Source organism: Argiope bruennichi, chromosome 7 (assembly GCF_947563725.1).
Source record: "Argiope bruennichi chromosome 7, qqArgBrue1.1, whole genome shotgun sequence".
Lineage (NCBI taxonomy): Eukaryota > Metazoa > Arthropoda > Arachnida > Araneae > Araneidae > Argiope > Argiope bruennichi.
Window position 1 is genome coordinate 50,670,621 of NC_079157.1, and position 27,107 is coordinate 50,697,727.

Here is a 27,107-nt window from a genome sequence, read left to right on the forward strand (position 1 = left end):
TATTTTATCGTCTATTGTGACCAATTTGTTTACTTCTAATGAAAATTATAAAACAGGCTTAATTAAAACAATTAAATTTTTAAAAAAGCTATTCCTTGGTTGAAGGATTCTATGTCAACAAATACATTAAGCACAACAAATATCGTCTGTCAAAGTAAGTACTTCGATTATAAATTCTGAGATATTTATAACAACATATTGTTATCAATTTCTCCGCAGTTAGCTTAAAAGTGAAGAAGAGAGATTGGCAGGTATTTTTAATGGATACCAGATTAACGATTCTAGACTTTAATAACGAAAATGAAGGTTGTGGAAAATACAAGAATTATTGCGATATCTATATTAAGCAAGATCCTTAACTTCCTAGAAAATTCCATATCCTATTAGGAGGAAATGGATAGTGAAGCGATCATACATGAAAAGCATTTTTTCTTTGCAGTGTTGATCTCAGAACGAATTCCCCAGCTTTTGTATTGCTGCTGTTGTTTCATCAAAAATTTGCATCAAAAATCATCAAAATTCATTTTTATTGTTAATTTCCGTAAGTAATGCCGTTGCGTACGTTTTAGTTAAATTTTTGCTATTTATGTTCTCTTTTTTCTTGTGAAATAAAACCTTATTATCCACTACAGAGCTCATTTGACATCTTGCACATGCAGTCAATGGACAATTTTCTGCAACAATATTGTTGCGGAGATTTTATATTCTTGTTACAAATCTACAGTTATTTTGTAAATGCTAGATCTTGAGATATGGTGAAGCGGGATTTTCGAAATGCCGGGAAATTTCCAGAAGATTTAATTAATCAACATATTTGATTATTATTAACTGCTTTGGAGTTCAGTTCCAGTATTGCTGCAGTTAGACTCTGGACAAGCCGTAGCTTTGTAAACTCTAAGATATCTACATTTCGCACTATTATATTGCTATAGATCATAGTCTGTTGTGACTGAGTTTTGAGAAATTTAGGAATTCAAAAATATTTTCTCATATTTGAATGTGCGACTTTTTATTGTAAAATTAAAGTATTTTAATCCAAGTAACTCCTTTCAATCTTATCTCTCAAGCGAAATATTGTAAGATGAAAAATTCTTATATTATAAAATAAAAAATAATTTGCAACAAAAAGAAGACATTTATCTGTGTATTAACACGTAGACATACAATTATAATGAAAATAAAAATAATGTAATCAAAAGGAAATAATTATTTTTAAAAATTGTATCTAGGAATTAAACGCTATTTGTAGGGATTGTACCTATAGGTAAGATATTATTTACTGGTGTACTGAACTTTCAAATTAAGATGTTATAAAAGTTTCACCCGAATTTATTATGTTTTTGCCGAAATATCAAAATGTCGTTCTTATACTGGAAGAATATGAAAAAAGTATTAATACTACTTTCCGAGAATTACGAAAGTTTTTTCAAAAACACATTGTTTTAAACTTAATTTGGTTATACTTTCTTGTTACCAACTAATATGTTTTAATTTGGTTGTCAGAAATAATTTATGGTAATTTCACTTAATAAAATTGAATCTATTTGCAAATTATCAATCGAATTCAAATTCTCACAACTTATAACTAATTATTTACAGCAATCTGAAATCCAAAATCAATTTGTATCTGCTTATAACTTTAACAAAATGTAAATTGCATTAAATAATGCAAAACCAACTGTCTAGAAGAATTTAATTATGCTATTTATTCGACAGGTGAACCATTATACGATGTTGTTTAAAAATTAATTATCTTAATTCGCGATTTTCAGATTACGGCAATATCACCAAGATTACACAAAAATTGCCAATACCATTATACATAAGATTCCATGACGGTAGCAGATTACGCCAAAATAATATATTTTCTTGACATTACTCCGAAATTGCCAAAACAGTGGGTATATTTGGCAATTTTCAGATTTCGCCGAAGCCGATTTGCCAATCACAAAGTTGGCGACCGTTTTCCTTATTTGACTTTGCATGGCGAAGGCCATAAAAATAAACAAATATGGAATGTGTTGCCGTGATTGCGGCCAAGTGAGTGAAAATAAAAAGTCAATCTTAAGTTCGAATCCATGGATCTCGAGGCCTGTAATATTAAGTTTCCCCCTCCGCTTCATATTTTGGTCGACCACAAAATGGCTTTTTTCTCATTCTGCAAATTTATTGCCTTTTTTGCCTCAGTTTTTAATTAGTCTTGTTTGGTTTTTTTCCCTATTGTTTTTATCTTTATTTTTATCTGTTTTTATCTATGTATGTAGTTGTTTCAACTTACTTCTGTAAGCCTTGTGTTGTACTTTGTGGTGAACAAGTATTGCCTTATTAATAATAAATAAAAAAAGTTTTTTCAGAACTTCACATTTTGTACATCATTTTTAATAGTGATATCTGCTTCGGAAACTTTACATGGTTTCTATTTTATATGGTTTAGAATAAACTTTGTATTATTTAACTTCTAAAAATTAAATCAATGGCAATATAGAACTAAAAACAAAGTTTTATCCAAAGGAACAAAATTTACCATATCACATTATTCAATCAAAGGTAGGTCAAAGGTCAAATAAAGATTTCATACTGCTTTTCCTTTCTTAAACTGTGAAATTTGGGCGTGGACATCACGAGTGCTCAACTTTTTATTCTCAGACTCTCACATATGAGGATTTTGTGCTTTGTAAAATGACTACATATGCATTTTGAATTATTTTTTCCGATTCGAGTGAAACCAAAATTTCGGAAGAACTCTAATATTTGTTATAAGATTTCAGACCGAATTTCATTTATTTACGTCATTGCATTTTTTTTTCATTATTGCATTTTAATGCATTCGAAAATACAAACAATAGATGTTCAATCATTTGACTGATTTCATTCAAAATTGGATACGGTCTATACATAACATCTGTTCCAAATTTTATTCACTTCATTGTATTTTCCTTTTATACTCACTTTTATATAGACAGCCAGATAAATAAACTTCCTTCAAATGTATGGGCCGCGGTGGCTTGATAGTAAGATAATGGCTCGTGAGCCGTAGGGTTTCAGGTTCGAGACCCGATTCCACCGAAGAACCGTCGTGTAAGGGGATAAACGTTAAACCTGTCAGGGCCAAACGTCCACCCGCTGGTGTGGCGCGGTATGGTGTGGAGAGGGGGTGTCAGCTCAGGTGTCGTCCTCGTCATTTGACCATGTTTCAAAATTACGAGTTCCGTCCAGAAAGCAGGCGGGCAGGGACGGGAGAAACAGACTGGCAGGCATTATGTAAAAAAATATGATTTTAGAGTTTAAGGAAGTCTTAAACGTGGAGATTTTTACTATTTTAATACTTAATTTGTGCATACTAAATATAAGAGCAACTAATAAAAATTAGTATCAAAATAGATAACGTTAAATCCGTCAGGGTCAAACGTCCTCCAGCTGGTGTGGTGTGGAGAGGGGGTGCCAGCTCAGGTGTCGTCCTCGTCATTTGACCATGTTTCAAAATTACGAGGTCCGTCCAAAAATAGTCCTAGTGTTGCTTCACAACGGGGCGTTAATATAAATAAACTAAACTAAACCTTTAAATGTAATTCGTTCAACATCTGATAGAAATATATACGAATTTACAGTAAAAATGGCATTGACAAATTACATATGTATAGCTCAAAGCAATTTTTTTTGTGTTATTGAGTTCAGGAAGAAACAGACGGGCAGGCATTATGTAAAAAAATATGATTTTAGAGTTTAAGGATGTCTTAAACGTGTAGATTTTTACTATTTTAATACTTAATTTGTGCATACTAAATATAAGAGCAACTAATAAAAATTAGTATAAAAACAGATAACAAAACCATTTTCAAAAAGGTTCTACATAATTAAACATAAAATCTAAAATATATTGATTTTGTTTCGGAACTCATTTGATTTATGAAACAATTGTTCATACTCTATTAACTGATAAATAAATCTAGTAAAATTTATTGAACTAATCATTAACCAAGAAAAAATCATCAAACAAATAGTTTTTACATATTTTTTTAATTAAATTCATTGTCTATATAGAGAAAGTGAACTGAAATGTTGTAGCATTAAAAAAAATGATGGCTAAAATTGGTTATGTATATGTAGGATATTTCCGCTTTGACCCATGAAACATTTTCTTAAGTATACATTATAAATATATAAAAAATCTGGAGGTACCTTTCCGTGTTTGAATGAATTCGCAGTCTCATACAACAGAAAAAGTATTTTCGAAAGAAAAATACGATTCCCAAGCCTTATATTATTCGTCCAGAGTAGTTTCTTTTGTCTGTATCCTTCGTTTCGGGAAAGGAAATCGAACAGAAGAAGCAAGACATGATGCAGTTGATGAGCTCTGTGGCCAACATTTATTTTTTAGGGTTAACCGCACCTTCATTATGGAAGAAACAAAAGAATTGCTTTAACCGTACATTCGAGAAAGCAGATCCTCTGAAAAAAAAAGACAAAATATTAATTTAGCGAGAACAGATTAGGGTGTATATCATATATTTGATCTAAAGAAAAGGCTTAATGATTAAGTTTATATTTCCTATTTCTATATCTACTTGTATCTGCACTAATAATAAAAATGTGTGTGCGTGCGTGTGCGTGTGCGTGCGTGTGTGTTTGTTGCGTAATACACCTACAGAATTGGTCTTATGCACATTCCTTGAAGCGTAGAAAAGTGTACATTGGAACAATTTCTTGAAATTCTAATTAAAATTTTAGTTTCTTAAAAATTAATCTGAATGATTGTATCTTTCCACGTTAACTTCCGAAATTATTACTCCACAAAAATGAATTTTATACCGATTCAAAATTCAAGAAATTGTCTTTCTACCAATACCAGTTGAATAATTGTGCAAATGTTTCAGTATTTCAGCAATTTTCTGAATGAGTTTTTTTTTTTTTTTTGTCTTATTTCCAGCAATAGATTACATTGTTGTCCTGTAATTCAAACTGTTTCCGTACTTTTATCAAGTACTTAATCACGTGATTGTTTTTCCATAGATGAAAACGAATGAAAAAGGATATCTGTGTAATTAATAAGATGGGGGGGGGTAACTATACACTATTTTGTGGTATAGTTAATCTACCACAAAATTTGCAAGATTGATGAACTGAACATTTCCTTACTTAACAGCGCTGTGACGTCATGGGACTGGTCTCCAGTGGAAAAGTCCATATACTAAATGAACAGAAAACGCATGAAATACAATTACAATAGCACAGTTTTGCAGTGTCATGGACATGTAGTTATATCTAAAAGATTTACCTGAAATTCATTATAATCAATATTACTGGCAAACCACCTGGTCGCCAAAGGGGATTAGTTAATAATAAAGATGAATGTGTATAAGTTTGTTCTGTTCGGCTCATTCTATGATTGTGTATTCATTGGTATTCTATAAATTATACCGTTTTTGACCAAGAATTATCAAATGTGGTTAACGTGTACCTTATAGGATGATAATGAAAATATCTGTGTTATTTTCTTTTTTAATTTTAATTTATTTAGCAATATCTTGTTAATAAATTTAAATTATCATTTTTCAGAAATAACTACTAAAAATATTATGGTATTTAATTATACTAATTTTATTCCGTGAAAATTTTGTTCGATGTTTTAAATTTTTATAATTTTTTTTGTTTATGGCCACAAAATGTTTTTCATTGTTGAACCAAAATTACTATTGCTTTCATTTTGCTTGAAATATTAAATATTTATCTTTCTTCAGTTGTTGAAATTTTAATAAGGATTAGTTTGTTTAATATATGTGTAGTTTACATGAGGAATGAAGAAATAAAGACACATTACTGCAAAATTTAGAAAATATTTTTCGGGCACGTAAGTTTTTAATTGTAATGTGGTTTTGGACTTGATGGTTTAATATGATGTTATGGGCTCCCATTTAGATGTTGCTACATAACATGAACAGAATATATAAAAAGGCTATTATAATAACATGGATTTAATGTTTATCACATTTTAGTACTTAAAATATTTACTTACATGAACATGAGCATTAAACTATGCAAGACATTTAATGAAAGTAAACAGAACTAATGTTCCCAGGGGAGCAGCTGATCGCTAATGATGATTATTATTTAATCATGTGATTTTATTTCAGGACTGATTTAGGTGGAAGAAAGATTTTTCTTAATATATGAGAAATAAGAAAATAATGTACCGCAACATGAAATTAGAAAATATATTACTCGAAACATCAATGCGTTTAATGGATTATAATGACACAGAATCGACTCCATTAGGAAGGTCAAGTACGCAATAAATAGAACTAGTGTAAGGTTGTTGAAACAACGTCGTTTTTTTTATGAAAATCTTATGTTTAAAATATTTTTTTAAGCAAACGATAAAAAAAAAGTTATTTTTTTAGAGATTGAATGGAAATTAAACATTACAAATATTTCCTGTGAACTAGCTGATAGCTAAAACTTAATAAGCAATTATGCCAAATAGAATTTAAATTAAATATTCCATCAATGAAAAGATTAAAAATGTAGAGTTATTTGAAAAGCGTGTTCAGCAATTATCAAATCAGTTTAATACAAGTAATAAAAGGATCAGTTAAAAATAGATTATATTTAATTGGAAAATTTCAAAAATAAATAATTTTTAAAAACTTTGAATGAATGTATTTTTTAAATGACCTATTTTTAAATAAATCTGCAATGAATTTTATTTAATAACAGCGGTCAAGTTAGATACATAATTAAAGTAGCAAAATTTATCCGTGAAAAACTGAGACGGAAACTTTCGTTTAATTGCAAAAACAAAAATTTATTTTTTCTCCTTGAATGCTGCTTTACCAAGGAGCCACCTCTCTTATTTGCATAAAAAAGGGAATAAAAAATTCCCCAGGAGGTATTTTTCCCCTATCTCATTTTTTTTTTTTTTTTACATCCTTTTCAAAGAGGAAACTTGGGGAAAAAAGTTGGTGTGTCTGTGATTATATTTTAATCATTAAGCCGCTGATTTGAATCGTTCTTTTCTGTGCAAGAGTTTTTTTTTTCTTATTTTCGCATTTCTTTCTTGCAATTATTATAAAGGTATTTTCGTTAGGCTTATTTTTTCTTTAATATACCTGTTTAAAAAGTTTCCATGCATAATTTATATATATTTTTTTCCAAATAAAGTTTGAAAAAAGTATCGAAACTGTTTCATAAACTCTTTTGATTGCAAATCATCTTATCAGCTTAAAAAATTGCAAGAATTTATTATTATTATTATTTTGTATTTCGTTATTAACAATATTTAAATAAGTTACATATTTTGATATTTTAGTTAACCCTTTAAAGGGCCATTTTTTTCTAGTCATATTATGTTAAAATATTTTGAGGCTTGAAATTAGGCTAAGAAAAGGGATTCATTTAACTTATTAGATACATTTAATTTGATTAATTAATTAATTTGGTTAATTAATAATTAAGTACAAATCAAGACACATCATTTTGTGTGAGATAAAGAACTGAAGCATCTAAGTTTGTGTCTTTCTAAAAAAAAATTTGTCAGAACTTATGCCAACCTACATAATTTCATACAGAGATTGATAAATTTGGTGGGAAGCATACTTCCCATGGCCCAAGAAAGGGTTAAAATTAAAATATTTACGCCATTTTGAAGGCAATAACGTGACTTTTTTAAATTGTTAAATTTTAAACTGTTTTAAATCACCTGTCTAACTAGGTTTCTTTTCAAATTTCTACAATTCTGTCTTCGCTAACAATTATTAAAAATGAGCCAGTAATTTGCGTCACTTTTTTCATATATTACTACTATTCCGAAAATTATAAAAATCTAAAAACGAACGGATCTGATGCAGTGGGTATATGGCAAAGCAGTGAAACAAACTCAGTAACAAATATCGACATTTTTATTTAACACGATCACTAGGATGGCTAAACATAACCGAAGCGTACACAAAAACAGGACTTAAACAAACAACATCTGACAAGCAGCTAGTCGGTAGTAAATAGCTGTAACAACGCAAATCGCGCAAAAAGAATAAAAGCTTTACACAACTACTCGTGCCTTTTAAACTTCAGCTACTTTCCACTGATTATTCGCATAAGCTACATTTGATGGCCGGCTCAGTAATGATTCAATATTTGACTCAAGGCTGATTGGCTACTCAGCATGCCATTGAATACAACTCTGTCTCCTCACTCTACATAATGTCCTTATCCTACTGGTGGGTCGCTTCACATATGACTATGAGTAGCTTCTGGCATGGTGGTTATTCTCACTAGAGATGGTATAAAATGGTGAGGGGTCGATAATCCCTTATCGATGATCGTAGGTCCACTGAAAGGGTTGTACCGAGTCGGTGATGGCCCTTAAGACTGAATCTGAGTTCGCGCAAATGGTCTCGCTTCGAACCGATCATTCAAATTTGTCTGTGTGCCTCAGAGCGGGTGAAGCATGAAAATCAACTTTTAAGAATGTGCTTTCACTTAAAAAAAAGTTCGTAGTTGAAACACCATTTGTTATTATTTCATTAATTTTTTTACAGTTTCCAACAGTTCTCCGACTCTCTATATTTTTGTGATTTTCACCAATTAAACTTCGTTTGGAACCCCACTTTGTATTGTGATTCTTTATCCTCTTGATGCTAACGTTGTATAATGTACAGGCAAGGGAAACTGAGGTGTCACTTTCAATATACTTTTAAATTAAACTTACTCATACACCACTGTAAAGTATGGTTGTGTGTCAGGGGCCCCGATGCACTTCCATATCTTGCGGTGGGGGGAAAATTGTAATGATATTTTAAACTCTTAATTTAACCAAATTAATTTCCAAAACTTTATCTTAATTTAGCCCATAATAAAATATTCTCTTATTTCTTTATCTAATTCCATTTTTGGTTTAATTAATTCCTTTGTAAAAATAAGGCGCCATCAGTGCTACGTATCGAGTGAAAGTGATACTTTCGTTGCCCTTCTCAAGGTCAAAACATGTTTTCAATTGACACGTGGCCGGAAATCCCATGTTATATAAGACTAGTGATCATTTGTTTCGTCCCCTCTTTCTCATTTCTGCTTTTCCGCCGAGCTGCGCCTTCTTCTAAATAAATCATGCCTGTCTCCCGAGAGAGAATGAAACGAAATTAAAAATACAAAGTCTCTTCACTACTGGTCTATGTCTTCAAACCTGCATTCTGCTTCAACCAAAACAATGACAATGTTATATATATATATATATATATATATATATATATATATATATATATAATTGACTTTTAAAATTACAAATGAAAAACCATCTAATTGATTTTGTACAAATTAATTTTGTTATTATAGTGTTGATGGCTTTAAACATTACAAATTTCCATTTTTTAATAAATTAATAAAATATATGAAATAAAAGTCACGAAATATTTCGTACTCTTTAATAAATCCCTAATATATTGTTGATGTAGTATTTTAATTAATACATTAACATTACGTTAAATATGTGCATATATTTTGCACATAGTTGCATTTTATTATTTATATTTTTCATTTCATAATATAATAATAAATTTTGAATTTCGAAGTGTAAGATTTTCATGAAACATTAATGTTCACAAAAGCTCACTAGAATTTGTAGTTTCTAATAAATGAGCTCATTAAACCATGAAATTAGCATAAGCAAAATGTATTTGAATGAACACACTTCGTGAATTATATTATAATAAATTTTAATAGTAAAATGGAAGGATATTTGTTTATAGAAAATCGCATGAAAGCATCTGTCTTCGTCAATAAATATTTCGGAATATTTTGAAACGTGTATTCAGTGAAATTTATTGTAAGCATAATAATAAGATATTCACTGTTTTGGAAAAAAATACTGAAAATTTGTATAAATTACCATATTTGGTTCACTATGGTTTTAGCACTCACTATTTCTTATAAAACCGCTATAAGATTGAAAAGGAGAGCTCAGTATATATAAAAAACAGTTTCAACTTTAAAACAATATTTAAAAAAAATAAACAGCTTGGTTTACATGGTTTCTAAAATTAAAGGTACTGATTTCCTATTTAGTTGCATAAATATAATTTAAGATAGATAAAAATTAATCCTTTTCTTCCTTTAGAAAGTTTTTTTTAAATTTCAAAAGTGATATCAATGTTAAAATACATCGATTTTTAAAGCATTTCACAAAACTTCAACTAATTTAAACTTTTTTAAAAAAATAAATTATAATAATGGATAAAATGAAAGTTACGTTTTTCAAGTTTTAAATGAGTTATCAAAATCATTGAATATTTTTGAAATTAATATTTCCAACCTGTTCCTTTGTTAAAGAAAATCTAATAAACAATTGTTGCCCTAATTGTCCTGCTTGATCAGTGCAAACGATTCCATTAAAAAAAACTATTTTGTTTTTGAATATTTTGTTCCATACTGCAAAATTGAACAAAATATTTTGATCGAATTTCTACGCCGTAACAAAACCTCGTCTTTGTAAATGAAGGAATAAATTTATATTTCCTGAGGGAATTTAATATTTCCCAGTTAATGTTATTTATTAGAAACTAGTATCTCTCTAAACTAAAACATTCCTACTAGTCCTCGACAAAACAATATTTTTAAAAATAATTCTAAATTTGTAGAATAAGCAAATTATATTTTATCTAGAGGCTTATTATGGGCTACTGAAAGGCTTACAAAAGTATTAGTTAAGCTAAAATGCAGCGAACAATTAAAGTAAAAAGTGCTTACTATTCTAAAAATCTTTGAACAGCATACACAACTGTTTGAAAACCTTTTGCCCTAAAAGAGAAAATCCATTCCCCTGTGCAATATCAAATTTACATCCCCGTAAGCAGAACCACGAAAAAAAGAACGAAACAGCAGAGAACTCTTCAGATTTTAACTAGCATTGGAAAATATTTTCTTTTAAAATCTTATTTGCCCAACAAATTCGATAAGTAATCCCCCCTTCACTAATTGGACTGAACCTCGGTGAATCAGAGCACTTCAGACATCTCGAGCAGATGGAAAGGTCTGATTCAAGCAAATAAAGGAATGTTTGCGGCTGTTTCGATTTTTTTTTCTTCTTTTAAACAAATTCGATAAATAAATACACTCAACGTTCACGATAATCTAAAGAGTGAAAGTCTTATTTTCGTAATTAAGAGAGATGAACTCCAAATTAATTCACGAGGCAAATAATTTGAAATTTTTTTTATTCAGTTCCTTTATGCTGTGCTTTCTTATGAATAGTTAGTGTTTGTTAGTTGTTTTATTTTGCATTTCTTCTGAAGCTACATTAAGATATACTAAAGTGTTTAAAAAAATTATGTAGTTTTATATAACATATGATTGAATTTGCAATTATTTTTAATGTAAATGTTTAGAATTTTTTTTCCGATTGATTTTAGTTTGTATTATTGAAAATCAAAATTGTATTTGTTTGTATATATATTCAGAATGTACTTTTTAATCATGGGCTAAGAGCTAATTTCTAAATCTTTAAAATAAGGCATATATTTCCATTTGGAAAATTACTCTAAATGACGGAAAAAAAGCAGATTTTATAATATTTAGTCCAACAAATTTATCTCTAAAAAGTTACAATGTTATACTTTATAGAATTTGTGCAATTATGCAATATCATCACAAATTTTGACTATTTCAGACCATTTCAATGACATTTCGTAAATAATTCACCAATTAATTAACGGTGGTACATGTTCTAGGCGTTAAAATCCAGCTTAAATTTTTCTCTCTTATTTTTAATAACATTTACCCCTTGTTTATTACATTTATTTACATTTTTTAATTGATCCAAATATATCTGTGCCAAATATAATAACTATGTCAAAGAGTCTGTCCATAGAATGTTTACACACTCACACATACATTTTTTCTCACAAAAGTTGTTTAATCCTCATTTTTATTTAGTTTTATTTAATTTGACCATTTTTATGCTCGTAACGATGACAGTTTCATCATTTTTAGTTTCTTTTTTTCATGTGTAAATGTTTTCAAAATTTATAATACTCGCCTTTGACCAATGGTGATACATTGTTTTTCGATATTTTCAGAACATGCTATCATTTATTCAATTAATTTAATTTAACGTTTATTATTCCAACGAGTCATGAATTTGAGAAAAATTGATTTCGAAAAATCGAGGCAAAAACTGAGCAATGCCACCGTCTCCAGGCACAGATTTGAGTTATTTACTTCGCTATGATTTCGCTGAAATGCAACTGACTACGAAACAAACAAGATATTTTGAAGAAAGACGTCCTATGTGTAGTTGCCGTTTAAACTAGGTAGAACATATGGTCATAATCATTACTTGTGTGTTATGCTAGCCCAAATTATGATATAAAAACCATTCCTAATAGTGCCACTAGGGCTGTAATCAGGGCGAATATTAGAGGCAAGTGAAATTGCAAAAATAACTGCATCAACATGTGCATCACTATATAACGGGTGCATATATATATATATTTAACCCTTAACTGGGGAGGTGCAGTCTACTAGACCGCACTTAATTTACACTCAAATTAAATTTTCTAATGAATGTATTAGTATGAAAAACTGCCAATATATTGCGCAGATATTTTTCTTGATATATAGATATGTTTTAGAAATTTTTCGAAATATATTGTCATTGAAAAAAGTAAATGCATTGAAACTAACATTTTCTTCTCAAATGACATGTTACAATAAATGATAATCTTGAAAAGGTATATTACTTTTTACTTTTTAAACTTTATTAAAGGTATATTACTACTCACTTTTTACATATTTATTTTTACAGTATATGAAGGTAAGGTGTGTTTCAAATTTTTAGGGACACCATATAAAAACATAAAATCGGAATAATTTTTACCTAATATCTGTAAAAACTTCTTTGAAAAACATGAAAAATTAAATATAATAAAAAAATCTAAAGTAATTAAATAAATATCAATGCTAATAAAAGAAGAAAATAAAAAAAAATGCCAAATTTGTGTTTCAAATTTTTAGGGACAGCTAGATGAGATGGTATATAAATTCAAGTTAAATCTTTATTATTGCTCATTTTTATTTACTACCAGTTGTTTTAATAACTTAAAAAGCTTATATTGAAAACGTCCACGTTAGTACTTAATTTATGCCGAAGAAATATGGCTAAAGGTAAATGGTTATCAGATCTTGAAAAAGGCCAAATAAAAGCTTATTACAACGAAAAAAAATCTTTGAGAAATATTGCAGCTCTCATAAAACGTTCAAAACGTGCTGTGGAAAATTATGTAAAGCAGTTATATGGGAAATCAACTGCCATTCAAAAGCAAGGACCTAAGCCAAAGCTCGATTCACGTACCCGCAGGAGAATTATTCAGCAATGTGTAAATGGAAAATCATCAGTACGAAAAGTAACAAAAGAATTGAAACTGGGATGTTCTTATACTACTGTTTGGAGGTCAATCAAGAGCAATAAAAACATGAAATATAAGAAAAAGGCTTTTAAACCACCACTTGCCAAACAACACAAATTACAACGTTTATCCTGGGCAAAGGAATACATGCATTTCAAAGATGAGTGGATAGAAGTCATGTTCAGCGACGAGAAGAAGTTTAATCTAGATGGGCCAGACGGTTGGAGATTTTACTGGCATGATCTAAGAAAAGAACCAGAGATTTTCTCCAAAAGGCAAATGGGCGGTAGATCTGTTATGATTTGGGGAGCTTTTAGCTTCAATGGTACATGCGAACTGGCATTTGTGAATGAAAGAATGAATTCTGATCGATACCAAGAAATGTTACAAACACATTTACTAATTGCAGGACCTGAAATATGTGGACCAAATTGGACTTTTCAACAGGATAATGCATCTATCCACAGCTCAAAATCAACAAAAAAGTGGTTTAGAGATAACAATGTGAAAGTTATGGATTGGCCAGCTAGAAGCCCCGATCTAAACCCCATTGAAAATCTATGGGGTCTTTTCTCAAGAACAGTTTATGAAGGAGGGTGCCAATTTGATTCGAAAATGCAACTTCAACAAACAATAATGGATGCTTGGTATTCTCTGGATCCAACACTTCTTCAGAACCTAATATATTCCATGCCAAACGGAATATATGATGTCATCAGAAAAAATGGTGCTAATATTGAACTGTAAAAAAGTTTAATTTGAAATTTTGAAGCTTTTAATTCCACTGTCCCTAAAAATTTGAAACACAAAATTTTTGCTACTCTTTTGTTTAGTTATTTCAAAGTTGAAATTTATTTGTTTAATCTTTATTTGTTTAATCTAAATTATCTTACAATATTTATTTTTGTTATTTATCTAACTTTTTTCAGAAATAAATGTCAAATATTTATTATTTACGCTTTTATTTTCATTTTTACTGGTGTCCCTAAAAATTTGAAACACACCTTAGAAGACAATATAATGCAAAATTCAACATTTATATGAAAAATTTAAAAAAAAAAGACATTGGGTAAAATTAACCCTTTTTTTATTGGCTAGTGTGACTTTCATAGCACGGTTTTCTAGGGCATTTTAAACATACAGGTAAAGAACTAGTATAAAAATCAACCTATAAATTCTGTATATATATCTCTTGGCATATTAATATATTTTATAAATTTTTCAAAATATATTATGACTAGAAAAATTAATTATGTTTGAACATACATATCAAAATGAGTTGAATGCGAACTTTCATCGAAGAACTCTTCTGTACAATTATTCTTATCACTAAAATCACTTTATGCTTCATTTAAAAGTGTCTGGAGCATTGCTTCATAATAGAATCAGTAAACTGGACGATATTTCGGGACCCAAGTATTAGCGTCCTCTGCTAAGCCTTGTTTATTACTGGGACACTAATAGGGAGATGCGGTCTTAGAGACCGCGCTCGAAGAGATAACTGAATTATTTTAAAAAGCATCTACTGAAATCGGTTGAAAAAGTGCACGTATATTCAAGGTCACAAAACAGGAAACTACAGGGTCAATCCATTCAATCGAGCTAAAAATAGAATAGGGGTGACAGAAAATCCATCGCTAGCGGTCTCACAGACCGCACGTCCCCAGTTAAGGGATATATATATAATAATGAATCAGAAATTGAAGTCTATATAGGAGGAAAAATAATTAAATCCTTTTAGAAATCTCTCTCTTTTTTTATTGCAGAAATGAAAGTTTTTTTATAAACTATTTTTTTTTATTTCACTTGTGTTCTATGCAAGCTTGTAATAGATATTCATGTTTATCTTCTTCTGAGAGACGGCAGTTGCTGCAACATGAAAAAAAAAAGAGTCTTTTATCACAATACAACAAACGAATCTTATACTGCACAAAAACCTTATACGGTCCATACACACAATGGACCAAAACAAAGACTCCATTGTGTACGTTGGACGAAAATAATCCCCGAAGCCACAAAACCCAATCTAAGATTCAAGCAAAGTATGTTACTTACAAGCCACTGAAGTGTTTCCCTTAGTCCCGTGCACAAAAGACAATGTTTTTCCCTTTCTCCTCTGGCAACAACAAACGAGCGAGAGAGCAGATGAAATAAAAAAAGAAGCACCTGCGTGGAGTCATTCCAATCGTGCGTGTGTCACCATTTGTTCGAGAAAAAGAAGTGTAATATGGAGTGGCAGACGATTTTGACTGCTCTGAGGTCACCCATTCGAAGGGCCTTCACGTAGAGGCTCCAAGGAACGGAAAAACGAACATAACTCATAAATTTTTTATAAGAATTTTGTTGAGTGCGCAGACCACTCGTATATCGATGTTTCCTATCCGGAAAAAGGATGATTCGTTTGTCATGAATATTTTATGCTAGCAGCATTTTGTCTAATAAATGTTTAAAACGGTAATAATCTATCTCTCTTGAATGGAATATAAGCAACGCTTTTCAAACAGTAAAGTACATTGCAATGTGAAACAGTTTATAATTTAAATAAGTACCCACGTTTGTTGGCCCTCTTTGGGATAGACTATTTGACCTTACACGACTACATTGGACTCATATTGCTGTCTTGGAGGGTTGAAATGTACATCTCTGGACAATGCTTTCGAAACGATTGGATAAAATTTTAAATAATTACAATTTAAGCTGAAATTTGACAATTTCCTTTGAAAACTTTCGAAAAATTTTTTGTGCAAAATTGAGTTTTGCACCATTTCAGAATATTTTTTTAAAAATTGTTTTTTTAATGATCTAAATTTAATAGACACCAAAATGTTACCATTTAAACGTAAACAGCATTTTTTTAAATTCCTTTTTTTTCTGTTGCCTAATTTTCAACAATGAATGGCATTGTTTACCTGAAATTCAAATCGATTTCATTGTTTAATCAAATATTTAATTTGCTTGATTTTCTTGAAATGATGAAGGATAGGAAGAATGTTTAATATCTGTGTAATTTATAAAAATAAAAAAAAAAGAATTACAATGCGGAAAAAGTTAGAAGATAGATGAATCGGACATTTACGCTTTCAAAAGCGCCGTGATGTCATGGGATTGGCTTCCATTAAAAAGGTTTAAGTACACAATGAACAGAGCATATGTAAAACAACGGGTATAACACAGTTTTAATATCTGACAATTTGACAGAAACTTGAAAATATCTAAAAGATTTAAATGAGATTAAATATAACCAATATCTCCTGCAAATCAGCTAGTAATTGGGCACAATAGGCGACTATTAATTAATATGAATAGATAAACTTTGTACAGGTATTCATTTCTCAGTTATAAAACGGTCTATTGTGGTAGCCTTCTTAGATACTCTGTGGCACCCTGAAGTGCATCGAATTCCGCAGCCAGTCATGGCAACATATTATATTACTAGATGCCTTTTGCAACCAGCTTGTTCTCTCAAATTATTGACTATTTAGGTTTTTAAATGATTAATATGGAAAGAACTTTTTTTAAATTATTTCTTTTTGTTATTGATAAACTGGAAACATGAAAGCAATGAACAGCTTACAGCAAATTAAAAATTGTGCACATTACGAAATAAAAGCGAAAATGAAAATCATAGTACCGAGGTAATGATTAGAAGAACAAGCAATTGGAAATTTTGTTGGATGAGTTTTAATCGCATCATAATATTTTAAAATATTGTAACAGACTGTATTGTTTGAAAACGCATTCTAAAACCATCTGCGCTTTTCCGCATGCGTTAGGATGAGTTTAATTCGTCAAAACAGGGGTGAGAGGAAAGATGAAAGGAGGGGATGTTTACATTTAACTATAAAATAAACTCGGATTACTCACAGACTGAATTAAAATAATACGATCAGAAACGACATACAAGTGGAAAAAAATAGAACAAAAAAGTATCTAATAGGACGAAAATCAAGGTCAAAGAATGACTAAAATTCCGGAAATGCGCTCGTCCTTCCGCGTCTCTCCCCTTAATGAGATAGAATTGGCGAAAAGTGATCGTCTCAGAATACTGAAACGAATAGTACATCAAGCTGAAATAAATATTAATAAAATTAAAGGAAAATTTGCACGGAAATGGAACTGATATCATTAGAATCGCAATGTTTCAGTTTACAGATAATTAAAAGATAATTTTTTGGAAGATATGAATATCGACTCCTGAAGGCAAATCATATTGATTATTCATCTGACGACGCTTTAAGCCTATTTTTGCCATTGGTGAACAATAATTACGAAATAGCCTATTGGCTAGGAATCTTCGGATAGTTTTTAACTATTAATTGCTTATATGCGGTTAATAAACAATATCAGGAAATCAGATATATACTTTAAACGTCTTTATATCGATCAATTAATAATAAAATTTGGTACTGAAATACAGTTGTATTCAGAAGGTTACATATCAAATTTAATATATCTAAATAATTACTTTTTTAGTTTGTACTTATATTTCCTATACTTATATGCATACGATACAGGCAGACAGACGGTCAACTTATTTTGTATTCGGCCCCAAATTTAATACGGTTAAACGTTAAGGTCTATCAGCCAAATTTTAATTGCCTATTTCTTTAAGATTTGCTATTATCGTGTTTATTTGCACACGGACAGCAGGAGAAATAAAATTCTTCTGAGTAGAATTTGTTCAAAATTCGATAAAAATTTACGCATTTTGTGCAAATACCATATATTCATTTTTCTGATAGCATTTTTCAGTTCACAGACACAAATAAATAAAATGTGACTTTCGACCGGAGTAAGATCCAGAATTTTGAGATTTTTAAAAATTTCGAGTATGAATTTCTTGATTATCCAAACGTTTTCCTTTTTGCCTTTTTAGTAAATAAGAAAGAACATTTTTCTGTTATTATCACACACACTAAAAAAAAACTGTCTGGTAGGCTAAAAAAGCAAATTTTCATATATGGGTCTCAACGATTGAAAGAATTATAAAATATTTGAAAAAGGAGAAATTATAAAATATACCTAAAATATTTATGGGAAAAGTAAAGCAAAAATGGTTCGGTAACTAAATTGGTACCAGAGAAACGATTATTTGTTGAATTCTCAAATGATGTGTAAATCATTTTGTACTGTAATATTTGCCGGGGTTATCAAGAAAAGAAACCAAAATTTTGCTAATTTTCAAGAAAATAGTATTTTAGCTCACCAGTCCTCAAACTCACATCTCCATTTTGCAGAGTATGTTACTACCGAATTCTGTAGTTCTAGATACAGGAAGCTTCCCTGTAAAGCGCCAAGACACACACACACACACATTCTTTTTTATTATTTCTAGAAAAGTATTGCTTAGAGCAAAAATGTCCTATTTGGTGATTTTCAATCTTTTTAACAAAATGGATGCCTCTTTAAAATAAGAATTGTTCCTTTGTTTTGTTGTGCCAAAATTAGAACCAGAGATAAAGAAGGAAAATCAACTGGGGTGACTTCCAGACTGGAAATGCTTAATTAAGAGTGACATTTTGCAATTCGGTTGTCAGGCTTAATTAATGATTTCATTAAGAGTATGGAAATTGGAATCTAAAGAAAATAAGTAAGATTTCTGTTATAAGACATTTGTTTAGCATACGGGTCTTAGCTTGGGCAACGCGCTTGATTTGATTATTGTTCTTTCAAGACTGCTTTCTTCCTATCCTTATCGTAAAACTGAAAAGTAATGATATCGGAATGTTCAAAAAGCCGGAAGCGATATATGATATTGATTTCAAACTAGCCGCCATTGGTGACTATTTGGTTCGCTGAAATTAATGGTGGCTAAAAGTTCAAATTCATACTGTGTTAAAGCCTTTCACAATTCTGTTCATTGTGCTATGTGGTTTCCTAATTTTCTGCCTATATTTTTATGCATCTAATGAAAACATGGAAAGGGGAGGTACGATTTAAAGCATATGCGCTTTAAAAAGAAAATCAACATTGCTTGATTCTAAAATTAAACCTTACTTATAAATACTATAAATGTTATCACTTAACAACATTCACAAATATTATATCATTTAGCTCTTACAAATGTTATAAAAATTATACTTCATATTGAAACCTACTTAACACGAAAAAATAAACCGAATATTCAATACTTTAAACTCAGCAACGGACAAAAGCTAAAATTAAATATTCTTACAAATGTGTAATATTACTTCACAGCACGATCAGTTCAAACACCTATTGGATGCTAATCGGATGCCGAAACAGTGCTCTAAGAGCTTGGCGACGATTTGGCGACTTTGGCGAAAAATATATAATATTGGAAACTTCCTAAATTTTAGCGATTGAGTCAATAGGAACCGATATATGACATTGTTCCAGAAGCTTCTCTGCTTGCCTCCGAACGCTATAAAAGGCCAGCAGTCTCAAGCCGGAGTCAGCCGTGTATTGAATCGTGGAAAGAGTCTACGGCGAATAGTTGGATCAGTCCAGCGAAGAGCAAGCGTTGTGTGGAGCTCAAGCGATTGATGAATTGAGCTTTGTGCCGCGTCCTGGTGTTTATTTTGGAAGCAGCATCGAGTCGTGTGAAGAATAGCCAGCCGTATAGTAGTGAGTTGGCAGTTGGATACAGCTAAAGCGCGGAGACAGTGGAGAATTGCAGACGTTTGGAGGGAACGTAGAGAGAAGCTACGAAGATTCTCTCTTCCTGCTGAATTCTGTCTGGCAGCTTCTTGTGCTGTGGTTGTTATTACTACCGATCGCTACATGTGGGATACTGTTTGTTGTAGTGTGCTGCTGTATGTTGCCTGTGTTTGTCTCGGCTGTATATTTGTCAGTTGCGTATTTGTATTAGTGTCGTAGTGTTCAATAAATATCGACGTTTGTTACTAAGGCGTGTTGTTTGTGTTTAATTAATCGGCAAACAAAACGCAAAAGAACCGCGGAATTTCTGTAACAATATTATTAACAACAATTAGAACTATTTGGGTTTCGCTAAAAAAAAGAAAAAAAAAATGGTTGTAAAATAAACTTAAAATGTTATTTAAACATTGAATAAAATGTGAGAAAATATACGGCAAAAAATTGTTATCATAGAAAAACTTTTTTTTTTAATTTTAAGATAATGGAAAAATAATTTGGGATTACTGGGCTAATTATGATAGCTTTAGGTCTAACAGATTTTCCTGTAGAACCCCAGACCACACACACAAGTAAACACATTCATCTTTATTATTACTAGAGATAAATGGCAATAGACAGAGATAAATACGATATATTAATGGATAGAGGAAATATAAAAATCGATATTTTCTTTATGCTAGAGAAGTATCAGAACCCCGATCAAAAAAAAAAAAAAAAACTTGGGTTAAATAGCGATTTATTTTGATTTTAAAAATTGGATTATTTAAAATTAGCATTTTATCTTTATATTAAATTAATATTAAAATTCGAATTACCTCTTACTGGGCCACGTGCCAAATTTCTGTTGAAATCAAAATTGCCGATTCAATTTTATTCTTGAAACTGGCATTCAATAAATGTATTCCTAATTTATTACGTCACATTTTAATTCATCCTAATTCAGCGTGGTGTAGCATATATAAACAAATTCAATCAGGTGATTTTTCTGAAGTCTAAAGCAAAGTACCTACATATAAGAAGTGTAAATATATTTTTAGTTCCAAATGATTTTCCAATTCCAGCAGGCACATATATATTGTACAGTATTATTTAGTATTAAATAATATTCTCGATATTTTATAATATAGTTGAATATTGAATAATGAAATATAATATAATATAGTATTGTATAGTATAATGTAAATTTCTGTTCTACCTGGGAAATGAATTATTATTATCTTCCTGAAAAATTGAAGGACTTTTCAGAGATAAATTCTGAAACTATGACAGCAGGAAATGATATATATATATGTGTGTGTGTGTGTGTGTGTGTGTGTGTGTGTGTGTGTGTGTGTGTGTGTGTGTGTGTGTGCGTGTGCGTGCGTGCGTGCGTGTGTGTGTGTGTGTGTGCGCGCGTGTGTAAAGAATTTCGAATCCTGTCGGCTAAATAATATGTAACATTTCTTTTGGTTGAAGCAGAGTGCAGGTTCGAAGCAGTGAAGAGACTTTGTAGTTTTAATTTCGTTATATTCTCTCTCGGGAGGCAAACGTTATTATTTATAAGAAGGCGCAGCGCAGTACAAAAGCAGAAGACAAAAAGGAACGAACAAATGATCACTAGCCTTATATAAAATAGGATTTCTGGCCATGTGCCAATTCGATACACGTGGTGACCTTTGACACCTTTTCAAGGGCACCGAAGGTTATCACTTTCTCTTGAAACGCAGTTCTGACGGCCATTAGTTTTACAGAGGAATTAATTGAACCGAAAGTGGAATTGGATCACGAAATAAGAGAATATTTTTAGAATGAAGTTACTATGGGCTAAATTAAGATAAAATTTATTACATTTTATCAAAGAAATTTATCAATTTTTAAAAATATTATGATCGCATATTATAGCAATGTATTTTATTTGAAGTTAAGTGAAGTCAAATCGTTTTCATAACTGATATCACTTTTTCATTCAGTCTTTTCATTCATCACTTTTTCATTCTATTTTGAAAAAGAAAAAGATGAGATTGCAGCTTGTTTATCCTTAATAAATTAGTATCTAATTATGTCGGTTTCTATTTAAATTTTATTACATTATACTATTGAGCATATTATAATATTTAATTACATTAAAGTTTAATATAATTTTAAAAAATAATTTATTTTTATTACTTATACTTTTTATTGCAATGTCATTGAATGCATAAAAATTATTTTACTTATTATTTGGAAATTGATTTTTTATGTTAATGCATTAATTTTTTCCTGTTTATACAGAGGAATTTTTAATCTTCTCGAGCCTAATATTATTTGAATTTCAGTACCTAAAATTGCTAAAACGACTGAATTTCTCTTTTAAAGATGTTTTTTTTAATCCCGCCTTCCCCCCGAAACCACAATCATTGTCTTTGTCTTAGTCTTACAGGGGTTGCTAACAAACAAAAAGTTTAAAGAGTTGCTATGCAGTGTTCTTAGAAAACATCCATGTCCCCGAAACTCATGTGGGTAAGCGTCTCTTACGAACAAAGCGCGCGCCACAATTATTCCGTCAGTCAGCTTAATGATCGGTTGATGAATTTCGCAATAATATCCAGAAGACCCGTACTGGCTCCATAACTTCCTTGAACGTGCGTTTACAGCCTTTCTATAATCCTTCGAGTTATTACATGGGCCGCGGTGGCCTGGTGGTAAGGTATTGGCTTCGGAACCGGAGGGTTTCAGGTTCGTGACCCGATTTCACCGAAGAACCGTCGTGTAAGGGGGTTTGTAAATCCGTCATGACCAAACGTCCTCCCGCTGGTGTGGTGTGGTGTGGAGAGGGGTGCCAGCTCAGGTGTCGTCCTCGTCATCTGACCGCGGTTCAAAATTACGAGGTCCTTCCCAAAATAGCCCTAGTGTTGCCTTAAAAACGGGAAGTTAATATAACTAAACCAAACCAAGCCAAACCGAGTTATTACACAAGTCTATATTCTGTTATAGACATAAAGCTTCAATACTGGAAGATTCTATTGCATATTATTATATTTTAAAAAAATGCTTAATTTCATCATGAAAATTTTTGTGTATTTGAAATTTAAACATTTTCAAAATAAAGTTTTCATTTTAGTTGAGGTGACAGAAAATTAAGGATATGCATTGCACAATAAGCGTACGGTGTAAGGCTTTCAAAATAGTATGTGCTATATGTTTATCAAATTTTAAATTTAAAAATACTTTACCGAGAGAACCATCAAGAGCAAGCTACATAAAATACTTTCTTTAAAATTTTAGTAATCTGCTGGTAGCAACTGGTTGCTAACTTTAAATAAATATCGCTAAGTACATATATGCATATAATAAAAAGAATACAGACATTATTAATACAAAATGCCCAATACCAGTGCTACATCTACCAGTTATTGTACCTTAATTAGAGGACAATACTGTATATCTTGACAATGTTATTCGAATTTCTCAATGCCGTATAACATCGGGAAGGCATTGTAAGAGTATTGGCAGCAATATTTTGAAAATGGAGATGACATTCAAATGATCTAACTACATCATAAAAATGTTACAAAATATTTTGTGTTAATGAAAGAAGCTCATGTTTAAAAGTTTGTAATAGGTAATGCATTGTGAAGTTATTTTTCAAGAGAAGTGAAAGATATTGTAATCTGCATGGCGTGGTTCGATATCCTAAATACCGCACAATATTGTTGAAATGAATGTCTTAAAAATAACACAACAATATTGTTGAGTATTTTGTGCTAATCGGAATGACATTCAGAATAGTATACATCATGAAATATTGTAAAATATTCTCTGTTCCCAAGTAGCATACAAATATTGTACAATATTGTATGATGTTAAATAATATTTACAATATTGTATGATATCTTTTAATATAGAATAACATAATGTTGTGAAACATGCTGTGCTACCTGGCTTGATAAAAGAAATTTAGGAGTTTACAACAGATAAAAGTTTTCAACTATTTAAAAATAAAGTAATCATAAACTGTAATTATCTGTAATAAAAAGTAATAATGTTAAAAACTGAAATCAAACAAGAATTCAGCTTAAAAGAAGAAATGAATCAATCAAATTAATTGAAAGTATTATTCCATTTCAACCTACTGTAAAAATTTCCATAATGTTTTTTTTTATTTCCTTTACGTTTAAAAAACAATAATAGTAAACAAAGCAAACTATTTGCAAAAATCACATTTTATAAAAATATGCAATCTGGGAAAATTACATTTAAATACATAAATAATATAAATACATTTTGCAGAAATATCATAGAACACAAGAAAAACGTTGCATCATTTTTTTTTTATATTTTGACATTAGCTAATAAATAACTGAAGAAGCGAACAAAATATATTAGTAAAAAAGAAGTTTGATATCTCGACATAATCAGAGTAATTGAAAATAAATCTCTGTTTCCTCCTGTGATTTAACCAACTTAACTCTCGACCTATTCAGCGAAAGAGAAAGAAAAAGACCTATCTTTGACTATTCTATTAATTAAGAGCTTAAAAACCAGCACCACATCATCTTTTTCGATGTCATTAACGACCTCAAAGGACACCGTCACTCAACCTGTTACTCAATATATCCAAAGAGGAATTTGAAACTCAAGCGGCAAAAAAAGTGTTTTTTTTTCTTTCTCCCGCTACGGCTTTGAAGCTGTTTTCAATTATTCATTATCTTACGTGTAATACCACTAATGGCTCTTTTTCGCTTTGACACTCTGCTCTGCAATGTGGGAACTATAAAAAATAAAACAAGCTGAAAATAAAACTAAATAGAAAAAATATAAATAAAAAAAAGTTGATACAATTATTCAAATGAAGGATTTTATTTCGAAAAACAAATGCTATTATCTTTAGCAGCGGAAATTAATTCTTTGGCGAGTTTTTTTGTTAATTCTTTTTCTCCATCTAAGATTAAAGAAAGGCGGAAAAAATGAAGCAGAATTCTTCCAAGTTCTTCAAGTTGTGTTAAGTTCACTAATTTCATAAAAAAAAACTTTCAAATGTCTTTGAGAATTCAGGTTATCGATGCTTATAGATAAAATATCCAGCTTTGCATACTAATTGCCAATTTAGAAATATACGCTTCTTTTGATTAAAAAAAATGATTCTGACCAGAATTAGTGTATTTCAAAAATGAAAATCATTGAATTGAAATCTGATAAATGCCTGTGGGTGAATCAGATTTCTTTTGAAAAGAAATGAAAGAGAAGTTCAAAACAAATAAAATTGAAGACACGAATCCATATATCCGAAAATAAAAAAAGAATAACAACAAAAAAGCGTTTTCCAATAAATCTTTTTGTTCTCCTTCTAAAGATTATTTTGTCTTTTGAATTTAAGTCCGAATGAAAAGCTAGGGGAAAAAAAACCTTATCATATGTAAACATAATGTTGTTTTGTCAATGAGGCAGCTGCTTTCTGAAAGAAGTGGCAGAATATTTTGGAATAGAATGCAAATCAGATATGGTTGAATAGGTTTCCTCTCTGTATGACAGAACATTGGACCTAGTAATAGCAAATTTAATGCATGTGTTGTGCACAGATGAATTGAAGAGCTGTATTACAGACCTTATTCCTCAGGGTAAAATTTATAGATTTTTCATACAACAGATGGCGTTGTGTTCGAGAGAAATCTGTATAAATAAAACTGAAACGCCTATATCATTTCTGCTCTATAGAAAACATCCTACAAATTAATCAAATTTTACTCACTGTCATTATGTAGCATGTTGGATGTTTTAGAGATGATGCCGTAACAGTTAATAAAATCACAAATTTTGGTTAGTTAAAATCGTACATACATTGCTTTATTGAAATATTTAAATAAGTTTTAAAATGTTTTCCAGGATTACTGATAACAAAAAAAAATTATTCAAAATTTGCATTACTTGTTTTCAACAGAGGATGGTGATTTAAACCTTCAGTGCATCGTGTAGCCACTTGGCTACATGTTATTATTTCCATTTATAAATTTCACCTGATTGTTTCAAAGGATAACAATGCATGTCTGGAAATGATTTTGATAAAAATTTGTAGGAAAGCCCGATTGATTATAATAGTGGTACTCGAATTAGATTTAAACTGAAAACTTCGACAAATAGCAGGACGGCTGTTGTATGAATAGTTCTACTATTAAAAATACAATCAAAATACATTTTTTTCTTTTACTTCGTAAAAAGTATTTTGGTGAAAAGGGATTTTAAGGTTTACTGCAGTATTGTTATAATGTGATTTGTGTCAATGGAATACTGTTTAATTTTTAATATAACCATTTGGCAAGTTTTAATTTTTTTTTAAATTCCAGAAAAAAATATTTTAATTTTTTTTAAATAATTTTTTTGAAATATATGCATTTAAAACATATATTTAATTTTGTAAAAAATAAAAAGCCTTACATTATAAGGTTAAATCACTGTCCAAAATGGAAGTTCTATGTTTTATAAACATATATTTATCTCTTTCATCTTTATATTAGCTAAATATCATTAAGAAATATAAATGACTTAGAAAAAAAACGAGCGTCTAAAAGCCAGCGGCGAAATAGTCTTCCCAAAAGTTTCCAGCAAAGTTTCTAATAATGGTGCCATTCCAGAAAATACCTTGCATGCAATTTGCATACAATATAAAGAGAAGTCGACTTTTGGCGAAATTTTCGCATTTTTACTGAATCTATCGTGTGATCCTATCATATCTTTGGCGAGTTATTTGGCGAATGATAACTGACATACGGTTAATTGTATCCGAAAATCGAATTTGTGTATTAAACATGTTTTTTGTAACAAATCGAAATAAAAATTTGACACAAAATTACAATTATAGTTACAAAATCATATACCAGATTTGATATATTAACTCATAGCATTTACATGTTTCTGAAACTACAGACCGACAGACGGCACATCGGTTGTTAATTTCGGCTAAGTGTTTGATATGTATATATACTACACCGAACTATCGAGCTCACAGTCTAATAGAGCAATAGGTAGACAATTCTTAAAATGAGTATTTGGACACAGAGCTGTAGATTCATTAGAATCATGGTACAGAATGTTTTGATGGTTATAATAATATTATTGTATAATAATGTATATAAGAAAATA